The 14,410-nt window shown below is 45.9% G+C and overlaps 1 protein-coding gene across 1 annotated transcript in view; it reads right to left on the minus strand.

Annotated features, from left to right (window-relative positions):
- Nucleotides 1–4,595: 4,595 nt before the first annotated feature.
- ARHGAP44 (Rho GTPase activating protein 44) overlaps nucleotides 4,596–14,410 on the minus strand; it is a 209,525-nt gene continuing 199,710 nt past the window's right edge. The window contains exon 22 of the transcript XR_009006260.1: nucleotides 4,596–5,247. The gene's annotated coding sequence lies outside the window, so the exon portion shown is untranslated. The remainder of the gene's footprint in view (nucleotides 5,248–14,410) is intronic.

The raw sequence follows: 14,410 nt of genomic DNA on the forward strand, positions 1-14,410 counted from the left end.
TGTCCACGTCCAAGAGTAAACCAGGGGAGTGGTGAAGAGTTGGTCAGCCTCTAGCACTGGGTTCAAAACTTGCCTTCACCACTTAGTATTTGTGTGACCCTCAAGGAATTTGGGAAATTCCTCAAACTCTATAAGCATCAGTTACCCCAGCTGTAAAATGTGGATAATCCCATTCTCTCCCTCACAGAGTTGTTGTGAAAATGAAATAATATCTAGCACACTCCTGGGTATACAGTAGGCACTCAGTAGGAAAGTTCTTATCACCAGTCCAGTTTCTACATGTGCCCACGAGAACAGCCCCTAGAAAGTGACCTGTCTTCCAGGAGAGGAAGATGATCTTTGCATCTTGAATCACCAAGTAGATTCCATAAAAGGCTGATAAATCACCCGGAAGAGAAGGACTGGGGATTTGATCATGGATGAAGAAGAAAGTCACTTCTTAGACTAGGGTCGTGTTGAGATGGATAAGTTTGCCTTACAGCCTTGGGGAGATCAAGGCTGAGACCCCAGGAGTGAAAGGGGATCCAGCATGCTTGGAGATGTGTGTGATGTACAGTTACCACCCCAGGTAGGGTACTTTTGGATTATTTTCAGCTCTCATTGGATGATTGCAACGAACCATTGCTTTCTCTTTAGGCCCCTGCATCACACTAGGAAGAATGAAACTTCTCCCAGAAAATTTGACTTTTGACAGTATGCCATCCCATGCCCACAAGTGGTCATTGCAATCTTAGGGTTAGCCAAAACATTTTTTTTCCAGAGGGAGGTGGGCAGGCTTGAGATTGGGAAGAAAGTGGGAACTCTAACTTTTTAATCTTATAATGATGACGTTTCTAGGAATACTTTGTGGTACAAAGTAGAGATTATTTATTGACACTAGTTACTGTCTGATTGCATTCTCCATCATTTCTACATTGGCTGAGGATAATTTCTTGCTGGGAGAGGCAATTCACCACTACCACGGGCTCTGAGTGTCCCTTCATGCTCTAGCTGAGTCTGCCAAAAATGCAAGATCCTGACCACTCTCTGCCTGGTCCATTTCTCAAAATTGTGTTTGCAGCAAGCAAGATTGAGTGATGAAGTACCAAGCCCTCCTGGCCAGAGAGAGGGCATTCTTACCACTCACACCAAGCTCAGTGTTCCTCTTCTTTAGTGCAACCCACTGTTTGTGAAGGCATCCATCTAGGTTCATCTGTATCGCTCCCCGGGGGACTTGGGAGCCATAGGGAATGGACATGACAGGAAACTCAAGCTGCCTGCTGTGCTATAATTATATTGTCTCTGACCCAGGAATCTCGTGTCTTCTGCCAACATCCATGAAATAATAATAGCTTAGCTTAATAGCCTACAAGTAGGATAGACTCCCAGATCCTTTATAGTTCTTGGCACTTATATATTAACAAAATTTAGCATTTTGTTGTATTCTATCCTGTACAGTTTGCCAACTGTGGGATATTGTAGTAGACAGGGTGACCATGGTGCCTCCAAGCCCACAGCCTCTTCTAAGTGGGACTGTGTCATGAAGATGCAGCTTGATACAGGCCAGGTGACTATTCCCACACCTGGTGACAGCTAATTGGACCTGGAGTGGGCACTGGAATTAAAGAACAGCCAGTTCATGAGCTGGCCAGTAATCTGTGATGTGGACTGGCACAGAAATATGAGCTGGGCCAGATTCAGTGGATCAAGAAATGTACAGTTAGCAGTGAGAGCTGAGCTGAGGTATCATTACAGTCATTAGCTGAAGCTATGAGGAAGCAGACAGTAGGAATGAACAAAAGCTATGAGACAGAGAAAAGATATAAAGAATCGAGAGAAGGAATAAACCAGTTAGTAATTAGGAAGAACCAGACGTGAGAATATCAGCTGAATTATGATTGACGGTGGAACACATAACAAAGATTCATCAGCTCCAGCTGTGGAAGCCCATTGACCATCTTGGATTCAAAATCACCCACCACTTCCTGCTCTTCTCAAGGCCCCCTTGTCTGGGTCTTCCTGGGGTTCTATGCTTGTGCATACTATTAATAAACCCCCAATACTTGAAGTAACTGAAGTCCCCAGTGAAACAAACATGCACTCACCCATTCCTTGGCATGGTCTTTGTTCATACAATGGAGGCGTGGCTTGAGGAGATCAGGGTTGAATCAGCAAACTGCCTTCACTGCTCAGCAGAGCTCTCCTATGATAGATTCCATCCCCCACCTGACACCTGCCTAAATGCCGACCCTGGGGCCCCATCAACAGGGGTCCCCCAAGGCACCAACAAACCCTATAAGCCTTCTAGACTCTTTTATTATTTCACGGTAAACCCTGGACAACTCTCAGACATAAAATAACATGGCATCAATTTAGCATAAAAGAAACATAGTATATCTTTGTGATAGTGTGTTAAGTCAGTGTTAGAATACAAACACGGACAGTAATTAAAATGAAAAACTAATGATACCTCTCAATACTTGTTTTTCAAATTAACAAAATTACATACACACACAACTTACATACAGTAAGTTGTGTGTGTATGTATACAATTCTGCGAGTTTGTGTAAAGATTTGTGTAAACAACACTACAATGATGATACGGAATAATTACATCATCTCAAAGCCATTCATTCCCTCACCTCAACAGGAACTGCTGGTGACCACTGATTCATTCTTTGTTACTATAATTTTGTCTTTTTTAGAACGTCATGTTAAGTGGAATTATTTATTTATTTATTTATTTATAAAATAAATTTATTTATTTATTTATTTTTGGCTGCATTGGGTCTTTGTTGCTGCACGCAGGCTTTCTCTAGTTGCGGCGAGCGGGGGCTACTCTTCATTGCAGTGTGCAGGGTTCTCACTGCGGTGGCTTCTCTTGTTGCGGAACAGGAGCTCTAGGCACGCGGGCTTCAGTAGTTGTGGTGCGCAGGCTTCAGTAGTTGTGGCGTGCGGGCTCAGTAGTTGTGGCTTGTGGGCTCTAGAGCTCAGGCTCAGTAGTTGTGTTACATGGGCTTAGTTGCTCCGCGGCATGTGGGATCTTCCCGGACTAGGGCTCAAACCCATGTCCCCTGCATTGGCAGGCAGATTCTTAACCACTGCGCCACCAGGGAAGCCCCTGGAATTATTTATTACATTACTTTTTGAGGTTGGATTCTTTCACTCAGCACAAAGCCTTTTATTTTATTTATTTTATTTTTTTATTGAAGTATAGTTGATTTACAATGTTGTGTTAGTTTCAGGTGTACAGCAAAGTGATTCAGTTTTATATATGTATAAAAGAATATGTTTATACATATATATATAAAGAATCTGATATATATGGATCTCCTTTTTCAGATTCTTTTCTATTATAGGTTATTACAAGATATTGAATATAGTTCCCTGTGCTACACAGTGAGCAAAAAGCCTTTTAAATGAGTGCATGCTGTTGTATGTACCGACAGTTTGGAGACTTCATTGGTGAGTAGTATGCCATTGTATGGACGTACCACAGCTTGTTAATTCCTCCACCTCACAAGGATATCCTTCCCAGTGCCACCTGGGGTGATTTTTTTTTTATACAAACAAATTATATATTTATAAAATTATAAATATATATGATTAACGTTTCTAAGATTATCGAACAGTAAAATTGACGGTTTTTCTTTAGATGTACAGTTCTGTGAATTTTAACACATGCATAGATTTGTAGGGCTACCATCACACTCAGTACAGAACAGTTTATCACCCCAACAAAATCCCAGTGCTATTTCTTTTTCTTTTTTTCTTTAACATGGCTTCTTCTAGGTTGTTTTTTTTTTTTTAATTCATTTATTTATTTATTTTTGGCTGCGTTGGGTCTTGCATTGCTGCGCGCGGGCTTTCTCTAGTTGTGGCGAGCGGGGGCTACTCTTTGTTGCGGTGCGCGGGCTTCTCATTGTGGTGGCTTCTCTTGTTGCTGAGCATGGGCTCTAGGCACGCGGGCTTCAGTAGTTGCAGCACATGGGCTCAGTAGTTGTGGCTCGCGGGCTCTAGAGCGCAGGCTCAGTAGTTGTGGCGCACGGGCTTAGTTGCTCCACGGCATGTGGGATCTTCCCTGACCAGGGATCGAACCCATGTCCCCTGCACTGGCAGGCTGATTTTTAAGCACTGCGCCACCAGGGAAGTCCCTCTTATAGGTTTTTAAATTTTTTTTTAATTGAGGTATAGTTGATGTACAACATTATTTAAGTTTCAGGTGTACAACATAGTGGTTCACAACTGTTAAAGGTTATACTGTTTATAGTTATTATTCAGGGTAATGTTTCCTGCCATCTGCCCTCTCCCATCAACTCAAGGAAGGGGAAAGCAATACGGAAATCTCAAGTGTCTGATTCTCAGGGTCATGCTGCTTCCGTGGTGCTCCTCTTCCCAGACATCACTGCTTCCGCAGCGAGGGGCAACATGTTGTATATCCTTTTGCACTTTATCCCTTTTTCTTCTGGACTCTATGTTTGTTCCTATATATATATATATACACACAAATGACTCCTATAATGGCTTGCCCTATTTCTATGTTACTTCCCACATTTTGGATCACATAGTCTAAAAAAAAGGACAGTATGGATCCAAGTAGTAGCAGCATAGGACACATTACTCATAGCCACAGTAACATTCACTGACTATTTTTTCACATTCTCATTTTCCTTCTTTCCAAGCTTCTGTCCTACATTTCACATCGTCTATGACAAACCACATCAGCGCGATCCAGTCCAAACCACACATCATTCTAGGGCAAATTAATAACAGCCTCAAGTAAAATAATAGCAGCGCTGAGCAAATAGTTAAGTTTAAAATGAGTTTAAGTCATTCCAGTGGAGAAAGTCAGTATGCCATCATGTGAAATCAAACCCAGGAGGAGTCCGTGAGGAATCAGAGCAAATGACTTTAAGATCATTTTCTCAGAAATGTGGACAAATCTTCCCAGTCAAGCATAGCCCGTCCCAGTCCATAATGCAGGTAACATCTGTCGAGAGCGAAATTACCTTCCAGTCGCCACCGTTACCATTTCAGGGTTGACGCCAACCACGTCTCGTGCTATTTTGTAACCAGCTCAGTTCGAGATTTCCACTATTTTGCAGACATCCCAGCCCTTACTGGGTGAGCCGTTTTCAAGGGATGTGGTGTGCGCTTATCTCAATGTCTCCAAAGCTGTAAATTTCTCCAAGAAGTCCGTTTACTCCTCCAAATGAGTTGTTAGAAGGCTTGACTGATTGTAGAAGCAAATCGACCTTTAATGGGCCGCTGCATAATTACAAAACAAAACCAGTTACACACATGAAACACACCCGCGTTTCAAGGAGTGAGTGGAATGATTCTTCCAAACCCATACCAGCTCCTCAGTGTTTTAATTAGGTTGAAACATTCTGGTTTGGTGTCAGCTTTCTCATTGCAAGGGATCCTGCCTCTGTAAAACTCTATGTTTTACAAAGTTTTCTTTTCCCTAAGAAACAGTACTTATTTTTATGATGAAGATGACAAGGCAGCATGGTATAGTAATATTCCATTCAAAGGCAATTTTTGAGGGTTAGTGACGGAGAATTAGCCTCTGGAAACAAACTACCTGGATTCAGATCCTGGCTGGACCACTAAGTAGCTGTGTGACCTTGAACAAGTGATTTGATCTCTCTGGGCCTCAGTTTCCTCAACTCCAAAATAGGGATAATACTATTTGCCTCATAGGATTTGGGTAAGGATTAAGTGAGTCATTCATGGGAATCCCTTAGCTTGATACCTGGCATGTGGGAAGCATTTGGTAAATGTTAGCTGCAGCCCGCACAGAGCATTCTTTCCTGGTTTTAGCACAAAGGATCCCATAGAACCATCTTCCCCTTAAAGTGTCTTGTTGATTTCCCCCTCTATCCTGTGGAGGTTCATGGGCCCCAGAATAAGAAGAGAACGCCAGAGATGGGCTGCAGCCACTGGATTTGATGATGTTGAGATTCCCCAAGGATGGGTTTGGAACTCTGCCACGGCTGGTTTCCAGGCGGGCCCACTGCAGGAACATCCTCTGTTGCGCTGGCCAGATATCAGGGTGCTGCCCACTCCTTGGAACCTGACCTCTTGCACACTCCATGTTGTAATTAACCTTGGATCAGCAAAGCAATATCTGCTCTCCAAATGCAGTCATATTTTATGCAAGCAGTGACAAGCCAATTAAGTTAATTTTTATAACACCTATCTGTATAATGAAACTAAGGTTGGATGATTCCAGCTGCTTCTCCTTCAAGTGCCTCCCCGTGATGATTAAAAAATAATTAAATTGCACCAAAGACAGGAACGAGAAGTTAATTCAAAGACGGAGGTGCAGTCTTTTTTTTTTTTTTTTTTTTAATTAATTTTATTTTTGGCTGCGTTGGGTCTTCGTTGCTGCACGCGGGCTTTCTCTAGTTGTGGTGAGCGGGGGCTACTCTTCGTTGTGGTGCACGGGCTTCTCGTTGCGGTGGCTTCTCGTTGCGGAGCATGGGCTCTAGGCACACGGGCTTCAGTAGTCGTAGCACATGAGCTTCAGTAGTTGTGGTTTGTGGGCTCTGGAGCACAGGCTCAGTAGTTGTGGCACATGGGCTTAGTTGCTCCACGGCATGTGGAATCTTCCCAGACCAGGGCTCGAACCCGTGTCCCCTGCATTGGCAGGTGGATTCTTTTTTTTTTTTTTTTTTAAGGATTTTCTTATTTATTTATTTATTTATTTATTTATTTTTGGCTGTGTTGGGTCTTCGGTTCGTGCGAGGGCTTTCTCCAGTTGCGGCAAGCGGGGGCCACTCTTCATCGCGGTGCGGGGACCGCTCTTCATCGCGGTGCGCGGGCCTTTCTCTATCGCGGCCCCTCCCGTCGCGGGGCACAGGCTCCAGACGCGCAGGCTCAGCAATTGTGGCTCACGGGCCCAGCTGCTCCGTGGCATGTGGGATCTTCCCAGACCAGGGCTCGAACCCGTGTCCCCTGCATTAGCAGGCAGATTCTCAACCACTGCGCCACCAGGGAAGCCCGGCAGGTGGATTCTTAACCACTGTGCCACCAGGGAAGTCCCGGAGGTGCCGTCTTAATGAAACATATCCAATCATGTTCACTGCAAGGCTCCACAACCAGATCCCTCCTCCAAATATAGGTGAATGGCCACGAACATTGGGTCTTTCTTGAGAGCATTTAGAAAACATTAACATCTCCCATTTGCTCCACCCAGCAAACATTCTAGAAATCTCTTTTTGCCTTTTAATGAGATAAAGGAAACTCTTGTATTTATTTGGGCAGTCAGTTGGCTGAAACGAATTCCAAATCTGGACCAGGAATATTACTTTTTTTGTTGGGGGGGGGAGCTACATCATCAAAACTGTCACTTCTCTGGTGGTATCACAGACACCCAAACAGGAAAGCTCTATTTCCATTTTTATGGAGCTAATTGTCCTATCTTCATACAGGAAAGATTAAATAAAACATCATGGTTGGGGAAGTTTAGAACTTTACTTTGATTTAGCTAGTTCAGCTTTTACTTGTATTGCATTCCAGGCACTGGTTTCCTGGCAGAAGGGGCCAAGGATGCTTTCCCTGGCTGGCTAGGGTCCCCGAGGCCATGGCTGTAGGCAGTAGGATGACTTGTTAGCTGGGCACGTGGGCAACTAGAACAGGTGCGGCGAATGTAGTCAGTGGAGAATCCCATGGCCCCAGCCACAGTCTGCCAAGTCACTTTGCTGCCTGGGTAAATGAGACTAAAGTCACTTGCAAAGGGAGGGGTTGGGAATGAGCAAAGTTCTACTTTAGCCAAAATGAGAGCCAACAACCAATCTCCCTCAAAATTGGAAGACCGGGTTTCTGGATCATTCAACCCCTGAGCAATATGTGTCCTTGGACAGAATGCTTTGCTTCTTTGAGCTTCTGTCTCCCTGTTAATAAAAGAAGGAAGTAGGACCCAACCTCAAACTATGGTTCCTTTTCATGCTATTGTTCTATGGACCTAAGACATCACCTTAGTTTTTGTAAGGTTAAAATGAGGTGAAAGGGCAGGTATTATCAAGCCTGTTTTACAGGTGAAAAACCTACTCGTCATAGATCTTCCAGAATTTTGTTCAAGTTACTCAGTCTCCTCTGAACCTCGGATTTCAGACTAAACACCAGATACTGTGATTCCTCATCAGGCGCCCAATTGTGATGCTTAGAGCAATGCATCCACCAACAGTCTCCAAGTTCTTTCCCTACAAGGAAACCCCTGCCTAGATTTGATCACAAGATCTGCGGGTCAACCAGGGCAGTGTTACTCCGTAGAGCGAAGTGAGTGGGGTGTGCTTTATTTGCTTTGTTTTCCCCTTGTGGGAAGCTCCCTACCAAAGGGGAAGGGATTCTGTTAAGGGCCACATCCACATAAAAAGCGATTTAATGTAGTCGATCCAGATGGGACTTCGCTACAGTAACAGATCCTGTGGCTTTCATCATTAACACCTCAACAGGCTCTCGCGGTCTTCCTCTCAGGAAGCAATTACACACATGTGCACCCCGACTCGAAATTTTATCCTGGCTTCGGGTGGCTCGGGGCACAACTGAAACCTGGCGGAAAGGGGTTTCCTTCTCATTTATTTGGAATGGGGGATTTGTGAGCTGGTGTCCCGTGAAAGGTGAAGACATTTTAGAAGGGGCTTTGGTGCCTGAAGAGGGATGGGTGAGAGGGAGAGGAAAGAGGCTCTTCAGTGGGGAAACCCCGATATCTAAATGGGTTTCTGTAAATCCAGGCTGAGAAAGGCCATTGTTTTGAGGGTTGGGATGCAAAACAGCATCGCATCCTTAGGGGACCCTCTGCTCCTCCTCGGTTGGTCCGGCCCTTTCTCTTTAGAAATTTCCTGTTTCAAAAGGGCCGTGAACTCGTTTCCAGGCTCAGAGGATCAGGCCTGGGTGCTGCGTTGATTGAGTGCTGAGAAATCACACGCATATGTTCTGGGGAAGGGAGCGCATGTAGGGAAGAATCTCACTTTGGAAATCAAGCCTGGGTGGGCATCCCCTCAACACCCTGCCTGCATTGCACCATGTCCTGGTCACAGCAAAGAGCACGCATCTCTCACAGCCACCAGCTCGTCCACACCACACACAAGTCAAACAGCTATTTTCATTATCCCCATTTTACAGATGAAGGAACTGAGGCCCAGAGAGGGAAAGTGACTCATGGCCTATGTGTTACACAGATTCTAAGCAGCACAGTCATGACCTGGACCAGGTGTTTTGAATTCAAGCATCTCTAGAGGCAGACCTTGTTTTATTGCCCTTCACAGATACTTCGTTTTTTCATAAATTGAACGTTTGTGGCAACCCTGCGCTGTCAATGAGGGTTAGCATTTTTTAGCAATAAAGCATTTTTAAATTAGGGCATGTACATTGTTTTTTATAGACATAATGCTATTATTGCACATCTAATAGACTACAGTAAACATAACTTTTATATGCGCTGGGAAACCAAAACATTCGTGTCCCTTGCTTTATTGTGATATTCGATTTTTTGCAGTGGTCTGGAACTGACCCCAAAATCTCTCTGAGGTCTGCTTGCACCGGAGCATTCACCCATATATCATTCTCTCCCTTCACCCCACCACCCCCTTCCCCTGACTCCCCAGAAGTCTGCACCTTCTGAGGCAGGAGTTCAAGACATTCAGGTATCTTTAGAACCAACAGTACTGAGTAGATTCGGCACCATTCCTGCATCAGAGGTCAAGATAACCTGATCTGTGAGGGATGAAATGAGGGGGCTTAATCATTCATCTTTGCTTCCCTATGAAAAGCACGCCTTCCTTTCTGCCGTCCCTATCCCGCTAAGCTGCTCGGTGTGTCGACTCTTTTACATTTTAGCTTTTTCCTCCACATGGTGCATGGGAGGGTCCAGGTGGTTAGAGCTGATTCACTAAGCAACCGCCGAGCAGAGGGACCTGGGGAGGAAGAGCTTGGTCAACCCCAGGGTTCACATCCCAGCTTCCCCAGGTGGTACCTTGGATTCTGAGCAAGCGGCTTCCTCTCCCTGCTCCTGTGTCCTCACCTGTAAAAGGCAGGTAAGAATAGTACCTGCCTCCAAGGGTCCTTCTGAGGGTTGAATGAGAGAGATGCCCCTCTGGCATACAGTAAGAACTCAGTAAGGTTTGCTGTTACTGTTACTGAAAGTGGGGTCAGGCTGCTCGCTGCTCTAAAACCAATGAAGAGGCAAGGTTGGTGGAAAGTTTGCTTTATCTTGGAGGCTGGCAATGGGGGTTTGGGGGGGAAGGGAGGGTGGACTCCTGTCCAAAGGCCGACTCCCCCCCCCACCCAACAACCAGTAGAGCAAGAGCTTTCATAGACAGACGGAGGGGGCTGCGTGCAGAAACAGCACAGGCAGCTCTGACCGTCATCTTGAAATCAGTCCTGCGGTGGTCTGACCAGCATCATCTTGATTATACCGTTAATCTTCAGTTACAGGGTCGGTTTGTTCCCATTTCCTTGAGGGCAGTTCTCGGAATTGTGGCAGCTCATGTCATGGCTACAGCCTGGTCGTCATGTAGTTAACTTCTTCCACCTGGCGGGGGTTTCAGTGTCTATAAGGCAGCTCCCAGGGCATGGCTCAGAATATTATCTATAGCCCTTGAGGAGGAACTAAAGGTCCTTGACTTTGCTTATGGACTAAACTATTATTATTTAGTCCTGTTGGACTGTTTTCCTTTGCTTCTGCATTTTCTCACTTCTCTGATTCAATTTATTCTTTGGCTAACGTTTTTCCACAGACAAAAGGCAGGCGAGGCTGTAGGAGGAAGGACCGTAGCGTCCTGCTCCGTTTCATTACTATTAGATTTTGTACAGTGCCTCGCTCAGAGACGAAGAAGGCAGAAGTCCTGCCTTCGGGGAGTTTACAGTCTAGTGGCTGGAATAACACACACTGCAGGACACTGAGCTTGGTAGAGAAGAGCGATTCTCTAAATTGAGCCTGCATCTGAGTCCTCAGGGGGGGGGGTGTTAAAACACAGGGCCCTCCTGTGTGTTGGTTTTGATTTGTATGCTGGGCTCACCCCGAAAGTGTCTGTTTCAGAAGGTCTGGGGTGGGGCCTGAGCACTTCTGTTTCTAACAAGATCCCAGGTGATGCTGCCGCAGCTCCGGGGGCACCACTTTGAGAACCATTGGTGTGGCGACCAAAGCCGGCCCTGGGAGCACACAGCCTGATCCGCCCGCCCGCCAGAGCTGTGTGATCTTGAGCTGAGCTCCTGGGCTGGGAGGATTCACAGGGAGAATGAATGCAAGTGAGCCGTCAGGCGAAGGAAAGAGGGCCCTCGCTGCTGGTCCGCGCTGGACTTTGCTAGCTGGGCAAGACGTAGCAGAAGGGATAAGAGATGCTGATCCCAGCTGGGGTGGAGGCCTCGGCGAGGAAGTCAATTTGAGAAGGATCAAATGCATCTGGAAGTCATAGTGATAGTAACATAGATGCTTTGAGCCCTTGAGTAACAAACCCCGGGATACTGAGTCCGGGAGCAATTACAGGCCTATTTAAGTATATTTTGATTGACTTCCACCGTCTGGACCTTGAAATATGAGTGATGGCAGAAAGCCAGAAGGCCCCCAGTTCTTTCCACCGTAATCTGCATATAAAGCCTTCCGAGTTGTGTGGCTTCACATGACATCAGGGTGGGATTTATCGTCCCTGCCGCCAAGCACTACGAACAGTGGCACCACAGCAAGGAAATTATTTTTTTTTTTAATTAAGAAACGGGTTGCTTCTATTACCCAAGACTGTTCACCGTTGGCACTGTGATCCATTCATTTCACTCATTCATTGTTACCATTCAACACTTCACGTATTTGCAGTTTGAATATGTTGATGTAAAATGTGGCAGACATTTCCTGAACACACCAAAAATTTGACAGCCAGCTCCCAGGAGAGTCATTGCAAATCGCTCGGCGTACTTGCTCACAACCGAACCCAGGGCCCTGCGTTCACGCTGCGTCTCAGTGGTTACAATCCGCCCCTTCGTGGACATTCGCCTGGATCCTGAAGCCACAGAAAAAGGAGCAATTTGACATCTGGCAGCTCCTGCAAAAAGCAGAGATGTAGGCTGGGAAGCGGGGCGGGGTGTTCAGACCCACATGAGAAGGAATAGGGGCTTGGGTTGCATACGTTCTGAGCTAACCAGATAGAGCCAAGTCAGCACAGCCTTGGGGGCTTCCTGATGCTGGACCTGGGGAGCCCTGAGGCTCACACCTGCCTCTGGGACCGCAGAGCTGAGAGGGGAGGAGCTCGGACGTGACTGGAAGAAATGAGGAGTCTGGGCTTTGCTCCAGCCCACAGCCGTCAGGTCACCGCAGGAATGGTCAGCCTGACCGTGCCCCGCTTCAGGAGCAAACCGGGGTTTCTCAAACACTGTTTCCCGAAGTGCCCATGAGCAAGAGGCTCTTGGAGTGCCTGTCATTTCAAAATATCAGTATCACTGTCTGTTTCCTTGAGACCTCAAACCAGATGTCTGAAGGCAGCTACTGGCAAGTTCCTCTGTTTCCGAACTCTTTCCCAGCTTCTTCCTTCCACAGCTGTCATCCATCTCCAGTCTAACTTCTCCTTCAATCCTTATGAAAATGAGCAGTTAGGTGGATATATTCTGCCTGGTCTCTCCTCCTCACCTCCTGCAGAGCCCACAACGTAAAATGGGCAGGGCTGAGCAAAGGCATGAGCTCCGGACGCAGCACCTCCAAACCCTGACATGCGCTGGATCACTTGGGGCTCTTGTGAAAACACAGATTCTGATTCAGTGGGTCTGGGATGAGGCCTGAGCTTCTGCTTTTTGCGTAAGCTCTCAGGTGATGATGAGGTTGCTGGTCTGCAAACCGAATGACACAGTTGAATGAATGACACAGTTGTAGCGGATCATAGGAAAATATTGAAACCAGATCAGAGGTGCAGTGCTATTCTACATCATCCCCTGGGATACCGGGGGCAAAAGTTAAACGTGTGTCTCTCATCTCAGTGATGGTTTAATGCAAATGGATTTTATTTGTGCAGTAGCTGCCCGTGATCATGTTAAACTTCAGGGTTATGGATGCCACTTCGGGGCATTTCTCGATTATACTGAGAGCAGAAGGGAATTATGCAACGTGACATCTGACATAGTGGGGTGGAAACGTGACTGGCCTTGGAATCAGAAGTTGACGACATGAATGTCAACTTTGCCCCATCACTAGTGGGCACCGAGTGTGCTGCTAACCACTCGACAAATGGAAAGAAACAATAACCGTCTCACTTAACCTAACAGGGCTGCTTGGAAGGTTAAACTAGGTAAAATCTGGAAAATTTCAACGCAGTTTCAAATGGTAAAGTATTGACAACCCCCTTTGGGCTCCAGGAGGATTAGCAAATGTGGGATGTAAAATAGCCTTCTTATAAAGAAGGCGGCAAACATTTTCAGTCACACATGGTGTCACTCTATCCTAAATTGCATCTTAATACACTACCCCCATTTAATTATCCCTCTTACAGGATAATAATGGCTCTTTCAGCCAAAGAAGATATTGTATTATCCTAACGGCATTCACATAAAACATAAAGAGATCAAACAGTCCGGCTCATTTTCTTAATACCATAACAGTGAGATTTATACAAGTCTGTTTAATTCAAGCTTGGCCATCTTTCCAGCTGAAACGTCCCCGGAGAGCAGCCCTTCTGAAAAATGGTTCCTTTCGGCCTCATGTGAATTCCTTTCTAATGTCAACCCTTAAGGAAGTAATTACTGAAAGTATCCCAGCCAGCAACACATCCAAGTGTTCCTCTTTGTTTGGGAGGATGTCACATTCTTGGAAACCTTCAGGAGGACCAGAAAGGACAACTCGAAGGTGTTCATTTTTGGAATTGGCCGTCGGAAAAAGAAGTCCAGCTTCCTAAGACTGAAGTCCCGTCAGATATAAAGTCTCTATGAAAATAACCCCTGGGTCAGCATTTGCCAAAGGGCCCAAGCTTCTGCGTCCAATTTGTATCCTATTTAGACAAGTGATGACACAGTCCTGGGCCTGTGTATTATACAATTACAGAAATGTGATTTTCATTATGTTATTAAAGTGCTAGTTGTTGCTACTCAGGCCACGCTCTCTGCAGACGATCTTCCCAGCAGCACCGTTATTGCTGCCGCCACCATTGCCGAAATTTCCAGATCTCGGTGCCACATTCGTCCTGCTCTTATAGAGTCCTGTAGGGGTGAACAGGAAGTCCTCCTCAGCCCCCTGGGTTGGTTTTGATTAGACTCAACTTCTGGGAGAAACTGGACTCCTGCAAAGCCCAGCCAAGTAAACAGAACTCTCCCTCTCAGTTGTCATTAACCCTTTTCTAGGCAGGCAACACTTCACACAAATTTAAACCAGGTGGGTGAAAGAGTCTCTGCAAGGGGGAGGGAAGTCTTTTTTGCAGGCTCCACATGGAAAACCAATAGGGGTGTGTTT

This window comes from Balaenoptera acutorostrata, chromosome 20 (assembly GCF_949987535.1).
Source record: "Balaenoptera acutorostrata chromosome 20, mBalAcu1.1, whole genome shotgun sequence".
Taxonomy (NCBI): domain Eukaryota; kingdom Metazoa; phylum Chordata; class Mammalia; order Artiodactyla; family Balaenopteridae; genus Balaenoptera; species Balaenoptera acutorostrata.